This window comes from Trachypithecus francoisi, unplaced genomic scaffold (genome assembly GCF_009764315.1).
Source record: "Trachypithecus francoisi isolate TF-2019V2 unplaced genomic scaffold, Tfra_2.0 Lachesis_group0, whole genome shotgun sequence".
In the NCBI taxonomy this organism is placed as follows: domain Eukaryota; kingdom Metazoa; phylum Chordata; class Mammalia; order Primates; family Cercopithecidae; genus Trachypithecus; species Trachypithecus francoisi.
The window spans coordinates 19,401,502-19,420,348 of record NW_022681453.1 but is presented as its reverse complement, the minus strand read 5'-3'; the positions used below and the strand labels follow the sequence as shown (position 1 = coordinate 19,420,348).

At 46.6% G+C, this 18,847-nt stretch overlaps 1 protein-coding gene across 7 annotated transcripts in view; it reads right to left on the bottom strand.

Moving 5' to 3' along the window:
• RAD54L2 (RAD54 like 2) overlaps window positions 1-17,993 on the bottom strand; it is a 135,716-nt gene extending 117,723 nt beyond the window's left edge. For 3 of the 7 annotated variants that reach the window (XM_033209004.1, XM_033208984.1, XM_033209035.1), the window contains exons 1-2: window positions 17,761-17,969; window positions 15,029-15,172 (exon numbers count right to left, since the gene is read on the bottom strand). The gene's annotated coding sequence lies outside the window, so the exon portion shown is untranslated. Of the gene's footprint in view, window positions 1-15,028; window positions 15,182-16,563; window positions 16,615-17,760 lie in introns of all 7 variants that reach the window. The other 4 variants (XM_033208998.1, XM_033209014.1, XM_033208988.1 and 1 more) reach the window with 4 other exon arrangements.
• Window positions 17,994-18,847: the final 854 nt, after the last annotated feature.

The window sequence follows — 18,847 nt, the reverse complement described above, 5'->3', positions numbered from 1 at the left end:
TGGTAAGGAAATGGCAGTAAAACTTAATGAGAGGATGATAAAAAATAAACCAAAGGAGGACAGGAAGGAGAAGGCTAGGCTATCATGAGAGGCACAGAGCTAAGCAGTTACTGTGGTCCTACTGTTTATGTAGGAAAAAACAAAAGGGGAGGGGATCAAGGCTAGGAAAAACTATAAGAGGACCTTAGAAAGGATGTAACAGGTAAATCAAGGTTACAGAAAAAACAGGAATAGATAAAATTCAATTGGAAGGGGTTAGATTGAAAAAACAATGAAGACCATCTCTTCTGGGAGAATGAATACAGAGAAAGGTAACATTCTGAAACTAGAATGCAAAAGGGGCCATGTAATATCACAGTTAAGGGAGGAGGCTCTGACATTCAACCATCTGACTTTGATCTCAGCTTGTTACCGTCACTGAAGTTGACATAAGTAAAGTACTTGTGTCTGGGGGTAAATACAGACATATGCTGTTTCATTACTGTCGATGAAATGAATCTAACTGTAAAATAATTAGAGATTTATTCTGAGCCAAAAATGAATGACCATGGCCCAAGGCACAGTTTCAACAGGTCCTGAAAACATGTGCCAAAGGTGGTTGAGTTACAGCTTGGTTTTATACTTTTTTTTTTTTTTTGAGATGGGGAGTCTCATTCTGTCACCCAGGCTGGAATGCACTGGTGCGATTTCAGCTCATTGCAACCTCCGCCTACCCCGGGTTCAAGCAATTCTCCCACCTCAGCCTCCGAGTAGCTGGGATTACAGGTGTGCAACACCATGCCTGGTTAATTTTTGTGTTTTTAGTGGAGACAGGGTTTTACCATATTGGCCATGCTGGTCTCCAACTCCTGACCTCAGGTGATCTGCTCACTTTGGCCTCCCAAAGTGCTGGGATTACAGGTGTGAGCCACTGTGCCCGGCCAGTTTTATGTATTTGAGGGAAACGTAAAACATCATCTCAGTATCTGTGAAGTATATATCAGTTCTGTCCAGAAAGGTTGCACAACTACAGTGGGGGAGGGGAGAGGCTTTACAGATCACAGATTAAAATATTTTCTGATTGGCAATTGGCTGAAAGAGTTATCATCTAAAAACCTGGAATCAATAGAAAGGAGTGTCTGGGGCCGCCACAATGGCTCACACCTGAAATCCCAGCATTTTGGGAGGCTGATGTGGGCGGGTCACTTGAGGCCAGGAGTTTGAGACCAGCTTGGCCAACATGGCTAAACCCTTTCTCTACAAGAAATACAAGAATTAGCCAGGCATGGTGGCACACACCTTTCATCCCAACTACTCAGAAGGGAATCGCTTGAACCTGGGAGGCAGAGGCTATAGTGAGCAGAGGTCATACCACTGTACTCTAGCCTGGTAGAGAGAGGGAGACCTTGTCCCAAAAAAAAAAAAAAGAGAAGAAATGAAATGAGTGTCTGAGTTAAGACAAGGGATGGTGGAGACCAAGGTTCTTATTATGTAGATGAAGTCTTAAAGGTGGCACCCTTAGAGGCAATAGATGGCAAATGTTTCCTAGTCAGATCTTTAAAAGGTACTAGACTCTCAGGTAATCTCTCCAGGACTGGGAGAACCTGGAAGGGAAAAGATCTAGTTGTGTTCATGGAGACTCACTCCAGATGCAAATTTTCCACCACAAATAATGGCTTTGCAGATGTCAAAATATAGCGAAGAAATATATTTTGGGTAAAATATTTTGATTTCTTCATCTGACTTTTATTTACTTTTTTTTTTTTTTTTTTTGAGACGGAGTCTTTCTCTGTTGCCCAGGCTGTGGTGCAGTGGCCAGATCTCGGCTCACTGCAAGCTCCGCCTCCCGGGTTTACGCATTCTTCTGCCTCAGCCTCCGGAGTAGCTGGGACTACAGGCACCCGCCACCTCACCCGGCTAGTTTTTTGTATTTGTTAGTAGAGACGGGGTTTCACCATATTAGCCAGGATGGTCTCGATCTCCTGACCTCATGATCCGCCCGTCTCGGCCTCCCAAAGTGCTGGGATTACAGGCTTGAGCCACCGCACCCGGCCTGTTTACTTATTTTTTGAGATGGAGTGTCACTCTTATTGCCCAGGCTGGAGTGCAATAACGTGATCACTGCAACCTCCGCCTCCCGGTTCAAGTGATTCTCCTGCATCCCGAGTAGCTGGGATTACACCTGTGCACCACCACACCCAGCTAATTTTTTTTTTTTTTTTTTTTTTTGAGAGAGAGTCTTGCTTTGTCGCCCAGGTTGGAGTGCAGTGGTGCGATCTTGGCTCACTGCAACCTCCACTTCCATGGATTAAGAGATTCTCCTGCCTTAGCCTCCAGAATAGCTGGGATTACAGGTGCGTACCACCAAGCCCGGCTAATTTTTGTATTTTTTGTTTTTTTTTTTTTGAGATGGAGTCTCGCTCTGTAGCCCAGTCTGCAGTGCGGTGGCGCGATCTCGGCTCACTGCAAGCTCCGCCTCCCGGGTTCACACCATTCTCCTGCCTCAGCCTCCCGACTAGCTGGGACTACATGCGCCCACCACCGCGCCAGGCTAATTTTTGGTATTTTTTTTAGTAGAGACGGGGTTTCACCGTGTTAGCCAGGATGGTCTCGATCTCTTGACCTCATGATCCGCCCATCTCGGCCTCCCAAAGTGCTGGGATTACAGGTGTGAGCCACCGTGCCCGGTCTAATTTTTGTATTTTTAGTAGAGACAGAGTTTCACCATGTTGGTCAGGCTGCTCTCCATCTCATTTCACCATGTTGGTCTCTTGACCTCGTGATCCACCCACCTTGGCCTCCCAAAAGTGCTGGGATTACAGCCACCACGCCCAGCCTACAGAGATCTCTTTTGTGAGAGGAAAAGCTGATCAATGCAGCAAATTTCACTGTTGTCTTATTTTCAGAAATTGCTACAGCTACTCCAATCTTCAGCAATCACCACCCTGATCAGTCAGCAGCCATCAATGTCTAGGCAAGATCCACGACCAGCAAAAGGATTCCAAGTCCTGAAGGCTCAGGTGATTGATTTTTTTTTTTTTTTGAGATGGAGTCTTGCTCTGTCTCCCAGGCTGGAGTGTGGTGGCACAATCTCAGCTCACTGCAATCTCCGCCTCCTGGGTTCACACCATTCTCCTGCCTCAGCCTCCCAAGTAGCTGGGACTACAGGCACCCGCCACCGTGCCTGGCTAATTTTTTGTATTTTTAGTAGAGATGGGGTTTCACCGTGGTCTTGATCTCCTGATCTCGTGATCCGCCCGCCTCCGCCTCCCAAAGTACTGGGATTACAGGCATGAGCCACTGCGCCTGGCCGGCTCAGGTGATTGATAACATTTTTTGGCAATAAAGTATTTTAAAATTAAGGTATGTACATTGCATTTTTTAGACATAATGCTATTAGGAACTTAATAGACTATATTATGGTGCAAACATAACTTTCTTTTTTTTTTTTTTTTTTTTTTTTTTTTTTGAGACGGAGTCTCGCTCTGTCGCCCAGGCTGGAGTGCAGTGGCCGGATCTCAGCTCACTGCAAGCTCCGCCTCCCGGGTTTACGCCATTCTCCTGCCTCAGCCTCCCGAGTAGCTGGGACTACAGACGCCCGCCACCTCGCCCGGCTAATTTTTTGTATTTTTTAGTAGAGACGGGGTTTCACTGTGTTAGCCAGGATGGTCTCGATCTCCTGACCTCGTGATCCACCCGTCTCGGCCTCCCAAAGTGCTGGGATTACAGGCTTGAGCCACCGCGCCCGGCCAACTTTCTTTCCTCTAAGATGGGATCTTGTTCTGTCGCCCAGGCCAGAGTGCAGTGGTGCAATGATAGCATACTGCTGCCTCAAACTCCTGGGCTGGCAAGTGATTCTTCCACCTCAGCCTCCAGAGTATCTAGGACTAAACAGTTGTACACTGCAACACTCGGCTTTTTAAAAACTTTTTTGTAGAGGCAGGGTCTCATTATGCTGCCCAGACTGGTCTTGAACTTCTGGCCTCAAGTGATTCTCCCATGTCCACCTCCCAAAGTACTGAAATTATGGACATAAGCCACTATGCCAAGCCTGTACACATAACTTTTATATGTACTGGGAAACAAAAAAATGTGTGTGACAGGCTTTATTGCAATATTTGCTTTATTGTAATGGTCTAGAACTCAACCTGCAATATCTCCAAAGCATGCCTGTATACGGTATGTGAGCTGCTATTATTATTACTATTAAAACCAAAGATAGGCCGGGTGCGGTGACTCACACCTGTAATCCCAGCACTTTGGGAAGCCGAGGCAGGTGGATCACGAGGTCAAGAAATTGAGACCATCCTGGCCAACATGGTGAAATCCTGTCTCTACTAAAAATACAAAAATTAGCTGGGTGTGGTAGTGGGCACCTGTAGTCCCACTTGGGAGGCTGAGGCAGGAGAATCCCTTGAACTTGGGAGGCGGAGGTTGCAGTGAGCCGAGATTGCACCACTGCCCTCCAGTCTGGCAATAGAGCGAGACTCCCTCTCAAAAAAAAAAAAAAGAAAAACCAAAGTTAAAATTCATAATAGTCAAAAACTTCTCACAAATCAACAAAATAAATTAAATCAGCCAAAAAGTTGACAAAGGACAAGAAATGAATACACAGATGAAATAAACACATGAAAAGATGCTCATCCTCTTCAATAAAGAAATATAAATAAAAATTAGTTACCTAGGCTTCAAATTGGCAAAGATTCAAAATATTGATTTCCTGCCTGGCATGGTAGCTCACACCTGTAATCCCAACACTTGGGGAGGCCAAGTGGGGAGGATTGTTTGAGCCCAGAGGTTCAAAACCAGCCTGGGCAACACAGTGAGACTTCATCTCTACAAAAAATGGACATGGTAGTGAGCGCCTGTAATCCCAGCTACTCAGGAGGCTAAGGTGGGAGGATCACTTGAGCCCAGGAGACAGGTTGCAGTGAGCCATGATCATTGTGCCACTGCACTCCAGCCTGGGCAAGAGTCAGACTCTGTCTTTAAAAAAAAAAAGCCAGGCACAGTGGCTCGTGCCTGTAATCCCAGCATTTTGGGAGGCTGAGGCGGGCGGATCATGAGGTCAGGTGATCAAGACCATCCTGGCTAACACGGTGAAACCCCGTCTCTACTAAAAATACAAAAAATTAGCTGGGTGTGGTGGCAGGTGCCTGTAGTCCCAGCTACTCAGGAGGCTGAGGCAGGAGAATGGCATGCACCTGGGAGGCGGAGCTCGCAGTGAGCCGAGATCTTGCCACTGCACTCCTGGCCTGGCAACAGAGCAAGACTCCGTCTCAAAAAAAAAAAAGAAAAAGAAATGTATCCTACAGGCTGGGTGCAGGGGCTCATGCCTATAATCCTTGCACTGTGGGAGGCCAAGGTAGGCAGATCACTTGAAGTCAGGAGTTCGAGACCAGCCAGGCCAACATGGTGAAACCCCATCTCTACTAAAAATACAAAAATTAGCCGGGCGTGTGGTACACGTCTATAATTCCAGCTACTTGGGAGGCTGAGGCACAAGAATCACTTGAACCCAGGAGACGGAGGTTGCAGTGAGCCGAGATCACGCCACTGCACTACAGCCTGGATGACAAAGTGAGATTCCACCTAAAAAAAAAAAAAAAAAAAAAAAAAAAATTAAATTAGGCGGGTATGATGGCTCATGCCTGTAATCTCAGCAGTTTGGGAGGCCAACACAGGTAGATCACTTGAGCCCAGGAGTTCAAGACCAACCTGGGAAACAGCAAAATCCCATCTCTAAAAAAATACAAAAATTAGCTGGGCACAGTGGCATGCACCTGTGTCCCCAGCTTCTCAGGAGGCTGAGGCAGGAAGACTGCTTGAGCCTGGGAGGTCAAGGCTACAAAGAGCTATAATCACACCACTGCATTCCAGCCTGGCTGACAGACTGAGACCTTGTCTCAACAACAAAAAAGATTAAATGAAAAAAAAAAGAAAAGTCACAGAAAGGTAGACAGACTATGACCCCATTTCTGTACAAAGGAATTAGTTTCTCTTACACATGTACACACATCTGTTAGTATGACTATCACTCAGGCTGGAGTACAGTGGCACCATCTCAGCTCACTGCAACCTCCACCTCCGGGGTTCAAAGGATTCTCGTGCCTCAGACTCCCAAGTAGCTGGGATTACAGGCATGTACCACCACACTGGCTAATTTTTATATTTTTAGTAGGGACAGGGTTTCACCATGTTGGCCTAGCAGTTCTTGAATTCCTGGCCTAAAGTGATCTGCCTACCGTAGCCTCCCAAACCAAAATGCTGGGATTACAGGTATAAGCCACCGTGCCTAGACTTTATTTATTTATTTTTAGAGACAGGATCTCACTCTGTTGCCCTGGGCCAGAGTGCAGTGGCACAATCGTAGCTCACTGCATCTTCTACCTCCCAAGGTCAGGCAAAACTCCCACCTCGGCCTCCTGAGTAGCTGGGAACACAGGGGCGCACCACCACACTGAGCTAATTTTTATGTTTTTGTAGAAATAGAGCCTCCCTATGTTGCCCAGGCAGGTCTCGAAATCCTGGGCTTAAGCAATACACCCGCCTCAACCTCCCAAAGTGTTGGAATTACAGGCATAAACCACCGCACCCAGCAGGCCTAAATTCAAGGTAGTTAACAATGAAACATCAAATTATGGTTTCCTTTCCCTATTTAAAAATGCCTGAATTTTACTGTACTCATACATTGTTTATGTAACCAGAGAAAAAAGGTCAAGGACTTTCTACAAGCAAGAGACTGGATGACGAAAGTATGGTGACAGAAAGAATGGGGAAAATATTTGCGAGCACAAGCCCTAAAATGAGGTCACTGGTCCAGAGCCTGGGGAAAAGGCACCTTTGGGAAACGCAAACAGCTGCTGTAGGAAATGGGATCCTTAGGAGGCAGCACAGGAGCACCCTGAGGGGCAGAGAGAGCTCAGCTCAAGTGAGGCAGTAGGAACTGCTAGCAACCAAGATAGCACATGTTCCTGACTATCCAGAAACACTAGGAATGAGCAGCCTAGGGGCAGTGAAAAGCAGCTAGGCAAGAGAATTCAAAGATAGCAACTAGCATAGCCGGCAGAGCACAAAGGGAGGCAAAGGGTTCTAATACCTGGCGAAGGAACACTGGAACTGTGGACCATGACCAACCAGAGCTAAGCTAGTAGGGGAGGTAGGTGAAACACAGAGCAAGAAAAATGAAGAGATAGGGTGTGGGGGACAGTGGGACTGGAAGGCACAATGACAGCAGAGCTCAAGCCAGAATACATCCATTTTTCTTCCCCCTTTTTGACTCGCTCTATCACCCAGGCTGGAGTGCAGTGGCGTGATCTCAGTTCACCGTAACCTCCACCTCCCGGGTTCAAGTGATTCTCCTGCCTCAGCAATACCGAGTACCTAGGATTACAGGTGTCTGCCACCACGTCTCGCTAATTTTTGTATTTTCAGTAGAGACGGGGGTTTCACCATGTTGGCCAGGCTGGTCTCGAACTCCTGACCTCAGGTGATTCCCCTGCCTTGGCCTCCCAAAGTGCTGGGATTACAGGTATAACCACCGCACCCAGCCTTTTTCTTCCAATTTCTATACAATATACATTAGGAGAAAGGCTCCTACTTGTTTCATGGGCCTCAATTGCAGAACCATCTCCACCTGGTTCTGGATTGTTCTCCTGACCACTAAGCAATCTGTGAAGAGAGTAGAGCTCCCTCTAGGTTCCTCCAGCAGCCAGCTCTTCCAGAGTTACTGGGCTGCTAGGCCGGGAGCGATGATTCACACCTGTAATCTCAGCACTTTGGGAGTCCAAGGCAGGTGGATCACCTTAAGTCCAGGAATTTTGAGTCCAGCCTGGCCAAATGGCAAAACCTATCTCTATTAAAAATACAAAAATTAGCTGGGCGTGGTGATGGATGCCTGTAATCCCAGCTACTCGGGAGGCTGAGGCAGAGAGAATAGCTTGAACTCAGGAGGCAGAGGTTGCAGTGAGCTGAGATCATGCCATTGCACTCCAGCCTGGGCAACAGAGCGAGACTCCATCTCAAAAAACAAATACAAAAAAATTAGCCGGGTGTGGTGGCCTGTGCCTGTAATCCCAGCTACTTGGGAGGCTGAGGTAGAATCATTTGAACCCCGGAAGCGGAAGTTGCAGTGAGTGGAGACAGCACCACTGCACTCTAGCCTGGGCAATGGAGCAGGACTCCATCTCGAAAAAAAAAAAAAAAAAAAAGCAGAGTTATTGGGCCACTAGAGCAGAGATTCTACTCGCTAGAGCAGAGATTCTACTCACTGTGTAGCACTATCTTCTTTGTGAGTATCCCCTATTGGCCAGCAGCCTGAAATAAGGGGTGACTGCCATGCCAAACTGAAGCCCTAACAATATCCTATGAGGAGATAAAAAGAGATCTAAACTTAGAATCGCAAAACAGGCAGCAATTCCCAGCTTTTCTTATTATCAGCTCCGTGTACTGGAAAGCAAGCCACTTCACCTTTTCGGGTTTGCTTCCTCATCTGTATAATGGGGATATTTGCCTCACAGGGTTGTTGGGAGGATGAAGTAAATATATATATGAAAATGTTGGCCGGGCGCGGTGGCTCAAGCCTGTAATCCCAGCACTTTGGGAGGCCGAGACGGGCGGATCACGAGGTCAGGAGATTGAGACCATCCTGGCTAACCCGGTGAAACCCCGTCTCTACTACTCGGGAGGCTGAGGCAGGAGAATGGCGTGAACCCGGGAGGTGGAGCTTGCAGTGAGCTGAGATCACGCCACTGCACTCCAGCCTGGGCGACAGAGTGAGACTCCATCTAAAAAAAAAAAAAAAAAAAAAAAGTGGCTGGTGGCTGGGCGCAGTGGTTCACACTAGTGATCCCAACATTTTGGGAGGCTGAGGTGGGCAGATCACCTGAAGTCAGGAGTTCAAGACCAGCCTGCCCAACACGGCGAAACCCCATCTCTACTAAAAATACAAAAAATTAACTGGGCGAGGTGGCGGGAGCCTGTAATCTCAGTTACTCGGGAGGCTGAGGCAGAAGAATCACTTGAATGCAGGAGGCAGAGGTTGTGGTGAGCTGGGATCGCACCACTGCACTCCAGCCTGGACGAGCAAAACTCCGTCTCAAAAAAAAAAAAAAGTATTTTATAGGCTGGGCACGTCTGTAATCCCAGCACTTTGCAAGGCCAAGGCGGGTGAATCACTTGAGCTCAGGAGTTCGAGACTAGCCTGGGAAACACGGCAAAAACCTCTCTCTGCAAAAAATACAAAAATTAGCTGGGCACAGTGGCACATGCCATTAGTCTTAGCTACTCAAGAGGCTGAGAAGGGAGGATGACTTGAACCCAGGAGGTGGAGGCTGCAGTGAGCTGAGATCATGCCACTGCACTCCAGTCTAGGTGACAGAGCCAGATCCTGTCTCAAATGTAAAAAAAAAAAAAAAAAAAAAAAAAGTGTTTTATAAACAGTATACATATGCAAAGTATACTTATCACAGTAAAGCAAACATTTTTCATTTCTGCCGACTATTGATGGTACTATAAAACCATAAGCACATGTTAGTATCTCCAATGTGCCTCCACTGGCTGAAATTTTCTGTGTTTGTATCACTTTCAACCTATATTATAACATCTTCCTTCCTTTTTTTGTTTTTGAGGCAGGGTCTTACTCTGTCGCCCAGGCTGGAGGATAGTGGCACAATTACAGCTCACTCCAGCCTCTGTCTCTGGAGTTCAGGCAATCCTCCCACCTCACCCTCCTAACTGGGACACTGGTAGCTCAGATGTGGCCCATAACTTCTAGGTGTGTGTCACCTTGCCCAGCTAATTTTTATTTAATTTTTATGTAGAGATGAGGTCTCACTATGTTGCCCAGGCTAGTCTTAAACTCCTGGGGTCAAGCAACCCTCCCACCTCAGCCTCTCAAAGTGCTGGGACACTGCACCTGGCCAACCAACAACTTCCTTTTTTTTTTTAAAGACAAAGTCAAGTCTCACTCTGTTGCCCAGGCCGGAGTCCAGTGGTGAGATCTCGGCTCACTGCAACCTTTGCCTCCCGGGTTCAAGCAATTCCCGTGCTTCAGCCTTCCAAGTAGCTGAGACTACAAGGCATGCGCCACCACATCCAGCTAATTTTTGTATTTTTAGTAGAGACGGGGTTTCGCCATGTTAGCCAAGCTGGTCTCAAACTCCTGACCTCAGGTGATCTGCCTGCCTCAGCCTCACAAAGTGCTGGGATTATAGGCGTGAACCACCGCCCCCAGCCTCAACAACTTCCTCCTAACATCTCAACGCCCCAAAATGTCATCAATTTTTAACAGCTACTGCCAAATTTAAAGTGCCTCAGTGTTTTTGTTTTTGTTTTTATCTGAGATGGAGTTTTGCTCTTGTTGCCTGGGCTGGAGTGCAATGGCGCGATCTCAGCTCACCACAACCTACGCCTCCCAGGTTCAAGCGGTTCTCCTACCTCAGCTTCCCAAGTAGCTGAGATTATAGGCATGTGCCAGTATACCCAGCTAATTTTGTACTTTTAGTAGAGATAGGGTTTCTCCATGTTGATCAGGCTGGTATTGAACTCCCAACATCAAGTGATGCGACCGCCTCAGCCTCCCAAAGTGCTGGGATTACAGGCGTGAGCCACAGTGCCTGGCCCTCAGTTTTCCTTTTTATCTGATATCAACTTTTATCTTTAACCTAACTACAGTTACTTTACATGCTTTTATTTTCTGCAGTCTGCTATTTTATCACTTGCATGAAAGAATAATTGCATTTGGCTGGGTGTGGTGGCTCACGCCTGTAATCCTAGCACTTTGGGAGGCCGAGGGGGGAAGGGGAGGGGGGGATCACCTGAGGTCAGGAGTTCAAGACCAGCCTGGCCAACATGGCAAAACCCTGTCTCCACTAAAAATACAAAAATTAGCCAGGAGTGGTGGCACATGCTTGTAATCCCAGCTACTTGGGAAGCCGAGACAGGAGAATCACTTGAACCCAGGAGGCAGAGGCTGCAGTGAGCTGAGATCATGCCATTGCATTCCAGCTGGGCTACAGAGTGAGACTCTGTCTCTAAAAAAAAAAAAAAGAATTGATGTAGGCTTTGAGAAGCTTCCTAACACCCAGCCTTCAGTAGGGATTTCTATGCAGTCTAATCACCCATAAAAACTAATTTGATTGGGAGGCCAATGCAGAGGGATCACTTGAGCCCAAGAGTTCGAGACCAGCCTGGGCAACATAATGGGACCCCCACCTTTACAAAAAATATAAAAATTAGCCAGGCAAGGTCATGCATGCCTGTACTCCCAGCTACTCAAGAAGCTGAGGTGAAAGGATTGCTTGAGGCTGAGAGGTCAAGGCTACAGTGAGCTATGATCATGCCACTGTACTTACTCTAGCGTGGATGACAAAGAGAGACTGTCTCAAAAAAAAAAAAAATTAAAAATTAAAAAAAACTTAAAAAAACTAATTCAAAGTCATTTAGATAGTATACTCAAGTTATTTTACCACTAAGATCCAGGAGGGTGGCTGGGCGCAGTGGCTCACGCCTATAATACCAGCACTTTGGGAGGCAGAAGCAGGCAGATCACAAGGTCAGGAGTTCGAGACCAGCCTGACCAACATGGTGAAACTGTCTCTACTAAAAATACAAAAACTAGTCAGGCATGGTGGCACGCGCCTGTAATCCCAGCTGCTCAGGAGGCTGAGGCAGGAGAATCACTTGAACCTGGAAAGCAGAGGTTGCAGTAAGCTGAGATCACACCACTGCACTCCAGCCTGGGTGACAGAGCAAGACTCTGTCTCAAAAACAAAACAACAACAAAAAAGATCCAGGAGGGTAAATAAATTGGCACAATTCTGTAATTTCTAGGTAAATAACTCAGAACATACAGCTCCAGACACTTCAGAATTAGTACATATCAGACTGAGCAGAAAATGGATACAGATAATTTTACAGTCACTGAATTCTAACCCCTGAATAGTTTGCTCAAATAATTGTATTTCCTGAATATGGTGACACTGAGCTCAGATAGGTCTCCAAAAGGCCAATCAGGCAGCAAAAGTCACAATATCCTAGTATTAAATTCATTACCCATTCCCAGGCCAGGCGCAGTGGCTCATGCCTGTAATCCCAGCACTTTGGGACGCCAAGATGAGCGGATCACTTGAGGTCAGGAGTTCAAGACCAGCCCGGCCAACATGGAGAAACTCCGTCTCTACTAAAAACACAAAAATTAGCCAGGTATGGTGGCGCACCTATAGTCCCAGCTACTTGGGAGGATGTGGCAGGACAATAGCTTCAACCCAGGAGGTGGAGGGCGCAAACCTAAATTGCACCACTGCACTCCAGCCTGGGCGACAGAGCAAGACTCCACCTCCAATCAATCAATCAATCAATCAGGTCATTCCCCATTCCCAGCAGGTGGTGGTTCACCAGTAGTTAGTTGTCTAGATACCCTGTGGCCCAAAGTAGTCACTTCTTTACATATGAGGACAAAGTACTCAGAGCAATAAATGGCCTGCAGAAGATCAAACAATACCAATGAAGAAATGTCACATTTTCTCCCAAAGGAAATGTTTGCAAAACCCAAAAAAGGCAAGTAATAGCCCTCCAGCCTCAAAATTATGAATAAATGAATAAGCAACACATTCTCACAACAAAGTGTTGCCTTTAGCAACCTGGAAATACAAAAGCGGAGATACTGCTTCAGCCAGGATCAGATGCAGCCACGAAGTCAGAACTCTCATCACATCACTAGCTCCACAGTGAATTATTTCCTGTTATTTCATAAGCAAAGGTTATTCATTTGTTCACTCAACAAACATTTGCCAAGTAGTTACCCTGTGCCAGAAATGGTCAGGTGCTGGGATATAAACAAGACAAGCTCCTGCCTTCAAGTAGGTAATAAACTAGGTACAGGAAACACACAAAAAAATACCAAAACATGGTAAAAAGGAATCTGAGGAAAAAAAAATAAAAATAAATATAATTTTTTTTAAAAATACCAAAACTTAGCAGGACAGAATGATTATAAAAGCTTGCACAGACTGCAATGTCATACAGAAGAGAGGCATTCTGCTGAACCTGGAGGGAATCAAGGAAGGCTTTTATTAAGAGAAGGTGGTGCCTGAACTCCTGGCTCAAGCCTTAGAGTCAGCCCAGCTGTAGAATAGAGAGCAAAATATCACAGAAGGAATAGCCTGAGAATGCTGGGACCTTCAAGGAGTTCACTATAACTGAGCCTCACGTGCCAGAGTAATTGTGGCAGGGGACAAAGGAAGATAAAGAAGTGACCAGGTGATAAAGGTCCTTATGAGATGCTGAAGCAGACACAGGCCAGGGTCTAGATGTTCAAGACCAGAGGTATATTATTTACTCTTATCTGGATTTAAAGACCACCAGAATGGAGGGGGCATTTGACTACAGCAAGACTGGAAGAAATTAGAGACCAGTTATTTCAAATCACTTCTGGCCTCTACTTATTTTTCTCTTAAATATTAGTGGGACTTTTTTCTTCCCTCTCTTATTGGGAAAAAATAAAACTGAAAATTCTATAACTAAGTCTGTGAGCCGTCTGTTCATCAAAAACATGCCTGAACAGAGTGCTAGTTTCTACCAAAGTAGCCCCAATTAAAGAAGATGACAAATCTCTCCTGCATCTGGAGAATTCCTGGCAAAAACACCAAAGCCAGGTCTCTGGTGCCAGCAGAAGAAATCTAGAAAAATGTCCTGATCGGGGCGATACAGAACACAATGCTGCCTGGTATACCGTAGTGTTCTATCAATGGGAATGCCCACTGTTCCCAAAGAACATGCCAAACAGTTACCTCCTGGTTTCTCCATACGAACTGTCAGGAAAAAAACCTTCTACTGCCAGGAATGACCCCGGGCTTTATAGTGTGGACTCCTGCCTACCAGCACTGAATAAAGACAATCTCAAAATTCCCTCACCTGTCCAGAGTGCCAACAGGTACAGACAGCTGCCTTCCTCACCAGACAAGGAAACTGGGCACTTGAACCCTGCACAGCACCACAGCACCCAGCCACATTCCTACTATTAATACTACTGAGATTAGAGGTCCTATAAAATAATACACATTAACTACTACTGACAGCCAGCACTGACCACCCCAAAGCTTAAGGCCCTCATCTCCAGTCCTCAATGCAATCTGCAAAGAAGGCTGTATTAGGCCTATGTTACAGATGGAAAAACAAAACAAAACCAAAGCTCAGAGAGGTTAACAGCTTATCCAGGGTCAAAAATTGAGCAATAAAAAGTGCGAAGACTCCAAAAACCAAGCTCTTCCCATTGTACCAGACATTTCTTCTCTCAGACTTTTTCTAAAGAAATAGAAGGCCGGGCGCGGTGGCTCAGGCCTGTAATCCCAGCACTTTGGGAGGCCGAGACAGGTGGATCGCGAGGTCAGGAGATCGAGACCAACCTAGCTAACACGGCGAAACCCCGTCTCTACTAAAAAATACAAAAAAAAAAAACTAGCCGGGTGAGTTGGCGGGCGCCTGTAGTCCCAGATACTTGGGAGGCTGAGGCAGGAGAATGGTGTAAACCCGGGAGGCGGAGCTTGCAGTGAGCTGAGATCCGGCCACTGCACTCCAGCCTGGGCGACAGAGCGAGACTCCGTCTCAAAAAAAAAAAAAAATCCGTCTCAAAAAAAAAAAAAAAGAAAAGAAAAAGAAATAGAAATACTCTAAGCCTTATTTCCAAGAATTTCTGAAGTTGATCCATTTAACTAAGAGGTGGCCAAAAACATTTATTTAAGCAATCACCTTGCCTTCAAGGCAACAAATAAACAAGTTTTTATTTTCTTTGATCAAGTGAATAGTCCAGATGGAAAATGAGAGATATTTTGAAGAATTCACTTATTATCTAAATACCTTGATTTTATATTTCTTCATTTATTTTTGCCCAAGATACATACACAGAGAGATAGAGAAGACAGCAAAAGGCAGAATTTCATTTTACTAGATCAGAATGAAGAGTAACAAAGCAAAAAACATTCAGATTTACATTATATTTTATGCAGTAAAAATTAAGAGACAAGTGACTTTCAAACAGACTGAGCCTTACCTCAATCTTACTCCTCCTGTTCCAAGGGACAGCACTCCAGGTGATCAGCAGACACTCCCAGCCTACATACAGTGAACCAGACACAGGGGATAAGCAACGCCTTCATGCTCCCAAAACCACAGTGGGAAGGAGTGTGATGGCCTCCTAGGGAATCTGAACACATATAGTATTTGTAAATCACTGCTCGTTGAGACATACACCAAAACAAAATGTTTTACCTGTAGTTTGTCTACAGGAGTACTTAAAATTAACAGGTGTATAAAATAATGCAAAAATAACCCCACATCAACATGAACTCACAGTGATAGCTAAACTTTTTCCATGGAGATGTTAAGATAATTAACTGTCACCAGTCAAAATTAATACATTATAAAAACTTTATTCAATGGCTTTACTGATTACAAGCTTGATATACCTGAATCACTTCTTTCTTCAAAGATCTGTAGCCACATCTAAACCAGGAACTACCACTAACAAAATGTTAAAAATATCATCAGCATTTTGGTGGTGTCCAAAGCAGTGCCTGGCATAATGCAGTCAATGCTGGTTTATGAAACAATGAATGGAGAGAGAGAAAGAATACCACTTTTTCTTTTTTTTCAGTCGGAGTCTTGCTGTGTCGCCCAGGCTAGAGTGTAGTGGCACAATTTGGGCTCATTGTTACCTCTGCCTCCCAGGTTCAAATGATTCTTGTGCCTCAGCCTCCAGAGTAGCTGGGATTACAGGCACATGCCACCACACCCAGCTAATTTCTGTATTTTTAGTAGAGACAGGATTCTGCCACGCAGGCTCGAACTCCTGACCTCATGTGATCCACCTGTCTCGGCCTCCCAAAGTGGTGGGATTACAGGCGTTAGCCACCACACCCAGCCAAGAGAGAAAGAATACCATTGAAGAAAAATAATTATTTAAAGCTTAAGAAAAAAGATAATGTTTACAATAATAAGAACTATCAGTACAACTACAAACAGAATTACCTAACATTGCACTTGAAAGTTTATACTAGACTCCAGTTAGGCTATACTTCCTACCACTCTAAACTCAGAAGGTACAATGATTCTGATACTGTTTTTGTACATGTTGGGTTCCCTTTATACCTCACCTACAGCCAACACACCAACTTTTGCCTGAATAATACATACAGAGCTCTGGCCCACAGCTGCAGGCCTCAGAGTTGGAGTTTGCGTACTGTCTTTCAATGATACAGATTGTCAAAGGGAGACAGTGTACAGGCCAAATTCACTGAAGATGGATAATACTTCTAGTGAAGACAATGTCCTGTGAGAGTAAACAAGGATGCTGAAATGAGAGTCACTAAGATTTAACAGATTCAACGAACTCACTTCATGGCAGTAAGAGAAGATGAAATTTCATGGATTTAAGGATGGAAAGACCATTTAACAACATAAATGTTAAGGTTTTCCTATCCTTCTTTAGTGTTGCACACGTTAAACAATGGCACACAAATTAGTGAAAAGAAGCTTTTAAATTAATTTAGATTTATAAGAATTGGACTAAAAACGCCTGGAACTTACATGTATGATGAAGTCTAAGTTTGTCTATCATTTCAAACAATAGCCACAGTGCTGAAAAGAAAGTATGAGTCACAATTCAAAAACAACGGAGGAAAGAAAAAAATGAACAAAGAAAAGCTTTGGATCCAAATACCACAAAGAAATTCCTTACTTAAAATGTTGTCAAATGACAGCCACCACTCTGACTTGGAGTAAGAAAGGTCCACACTGTCCTCTACATGGGAACAAACTCATCCAGCCCCACATAACCCTTCCAGTTGCATACACCTCAATGTTCAGCCACCAATACAGTCAGCCACAATCCCTAGCAAGCAACAGGAATCCTAACAGATAATGAGTCACCCACTCCCACGCAGTAAGAGGTCATTCTCCATCAGGAAGCCCACTCTGCAAAGTTTCCTTGTTCATCTCCCAGGCTGCCACCACCATGACCCAAATAAAGCTGATTCTCCAATCTCAGTAGCCTATCAACCCTCGTCTACACTCCCCAAACCACAACTCCCACCGGCCTCACCCTAACGACAAGACAGCTAGCACTACTCACCGTGTGTCACTACTCACTCCTCTGATAAGTTCCTTGCCTGTGAACCACTCCTCGTCAGGGTGCATCAGGGCCCCGGAGGATCCAGCTCTCTGCTTAACTCTCCTGTGCCCAGTTGAGCTCCTGCCTTTCCAGGAACTAATCACCAGTTACCTCAGACAAGCTAAACTCTCAATGCCTTTTCTGCCCCAGCCCGACCGCAGTCTGCCAAATTCCCAGACCTCAGGAGACGGTGTCCGGGAGACGCATCCAGATGCGCCTTAGGGATTAGACACACAGAGGCCCCTAAAATTCCAAATACTTCCCCTACCCCACACCGCGCTCTGGTCATCCTCCGGGGCGCCAGCATCCAGCGCCAAAAGCGCAGGGCGACCACAGTTAGGTCTCCTTGTCCCTATGACTCCCTTCCCCGGCTACGAAATCCTCAAATATCAAGCCTCTGAGGCCCCGCGTCGAGGCCCAAGACCCCCGCCAAGCCTCCGGTCACTGGAGTTTCCCGGGTGGGACCCTGTGTCCCGAAGGCCCGGGGCGCTGGGTCCATCTAGCTGCCCCGAGCCACTGCATGCCAGGGGCCCAGGCCGCGTCTCCAGTCGGTCCCCATTGTTGCGGGACCCGGCGGCCCCGACCGGGAGCGAGGAACCGGCACCGGCTCTCACCTCCTGCGCCGCGGCTCTGGGCCGCGCCGGACCGCGCAGGGCCGAGGGATCTCACGTTCCGCTGCGCCCGCCTAGGCAAAGTCTGCGGCGCCGGAGGCGGAGGCGGCGGCTGAGGCGGGAAGCAGCCGGCCAGGCCCGGGCGCAGCGGGCTGGCTCTGGCCGAGCGTCGGTCTCCACCGGCGGCGGCGCTCGCCAGCCTCCGCTCGCGGTCCGCGCCAGAAAGCGTCCCCCTCCCGGCCCGCGCGCCCGACCGTACGGACGGGAACACGCGCCGCGGAGAGGAAAGTTCCGCTGAGAGCCGACTAAAGGCAGTTCCCCGGCGCCGGTTGTACGACGATTCCTTCCTGGATGGGACTGTTTCTGGAGTGAATGCCGTACGGAAATCCCAAGCCAGAAGCTGCCTGAGAATGGTTCTAGGGGTGGGTCCAACGGAATGGTTTTGCACTCGCCAGCCATTTAGCGCCTCAATTGAGCCTCAGTTTCTCCTCATTTCTCATTGGGAATAATCTAGGCGGCTTGTTAGAATTGAATGAAGCGATGCGAATACCTCGCTCAGAGATAGGGAGCTCTACACTGGGGTTACGATCGTTACTGATCCTGCCAATGCTGCTGCTACTATTGCCTCCAACGTAGGTTGTGCTCAGCCCTCAAGGGCCCTTGAAATTATGCGCACCCTGTAACTCTTTTTCACCCTTGGTCCCCACCTAGCATCCTGTTTCCTGTTAAGCTGTCTTCAGAATTCCCTGGAAGAGAAGCAGAAGCAAAAGGGGGCTTTCTTGATTGTTGACACTCAAATGGAGGTTAAGGATGCAGGTTCTCCTTCCTCAAGTTGGGAATTACTGCCATGTGGGCTCCAGTTACTGATGGGACTATAACAGCTCTCTCCACTACAGCCTCAGGTTCTCTTCTCCTCTTCCCAAGAAGTGAATGTTAACAAAATGATCTTTTTTTTTTTTTTTTTTGAGACGGAGTTTCGCTCTTGTCGCCCAGGCTGGAGTGCAGTGGTGGGATCTTGGCTCACTGCAACCTCCGCCTCCCAGGTTCAAGCCATTCCCCTGCCTCAGATTCTCGAGTAGCTGGGATTACA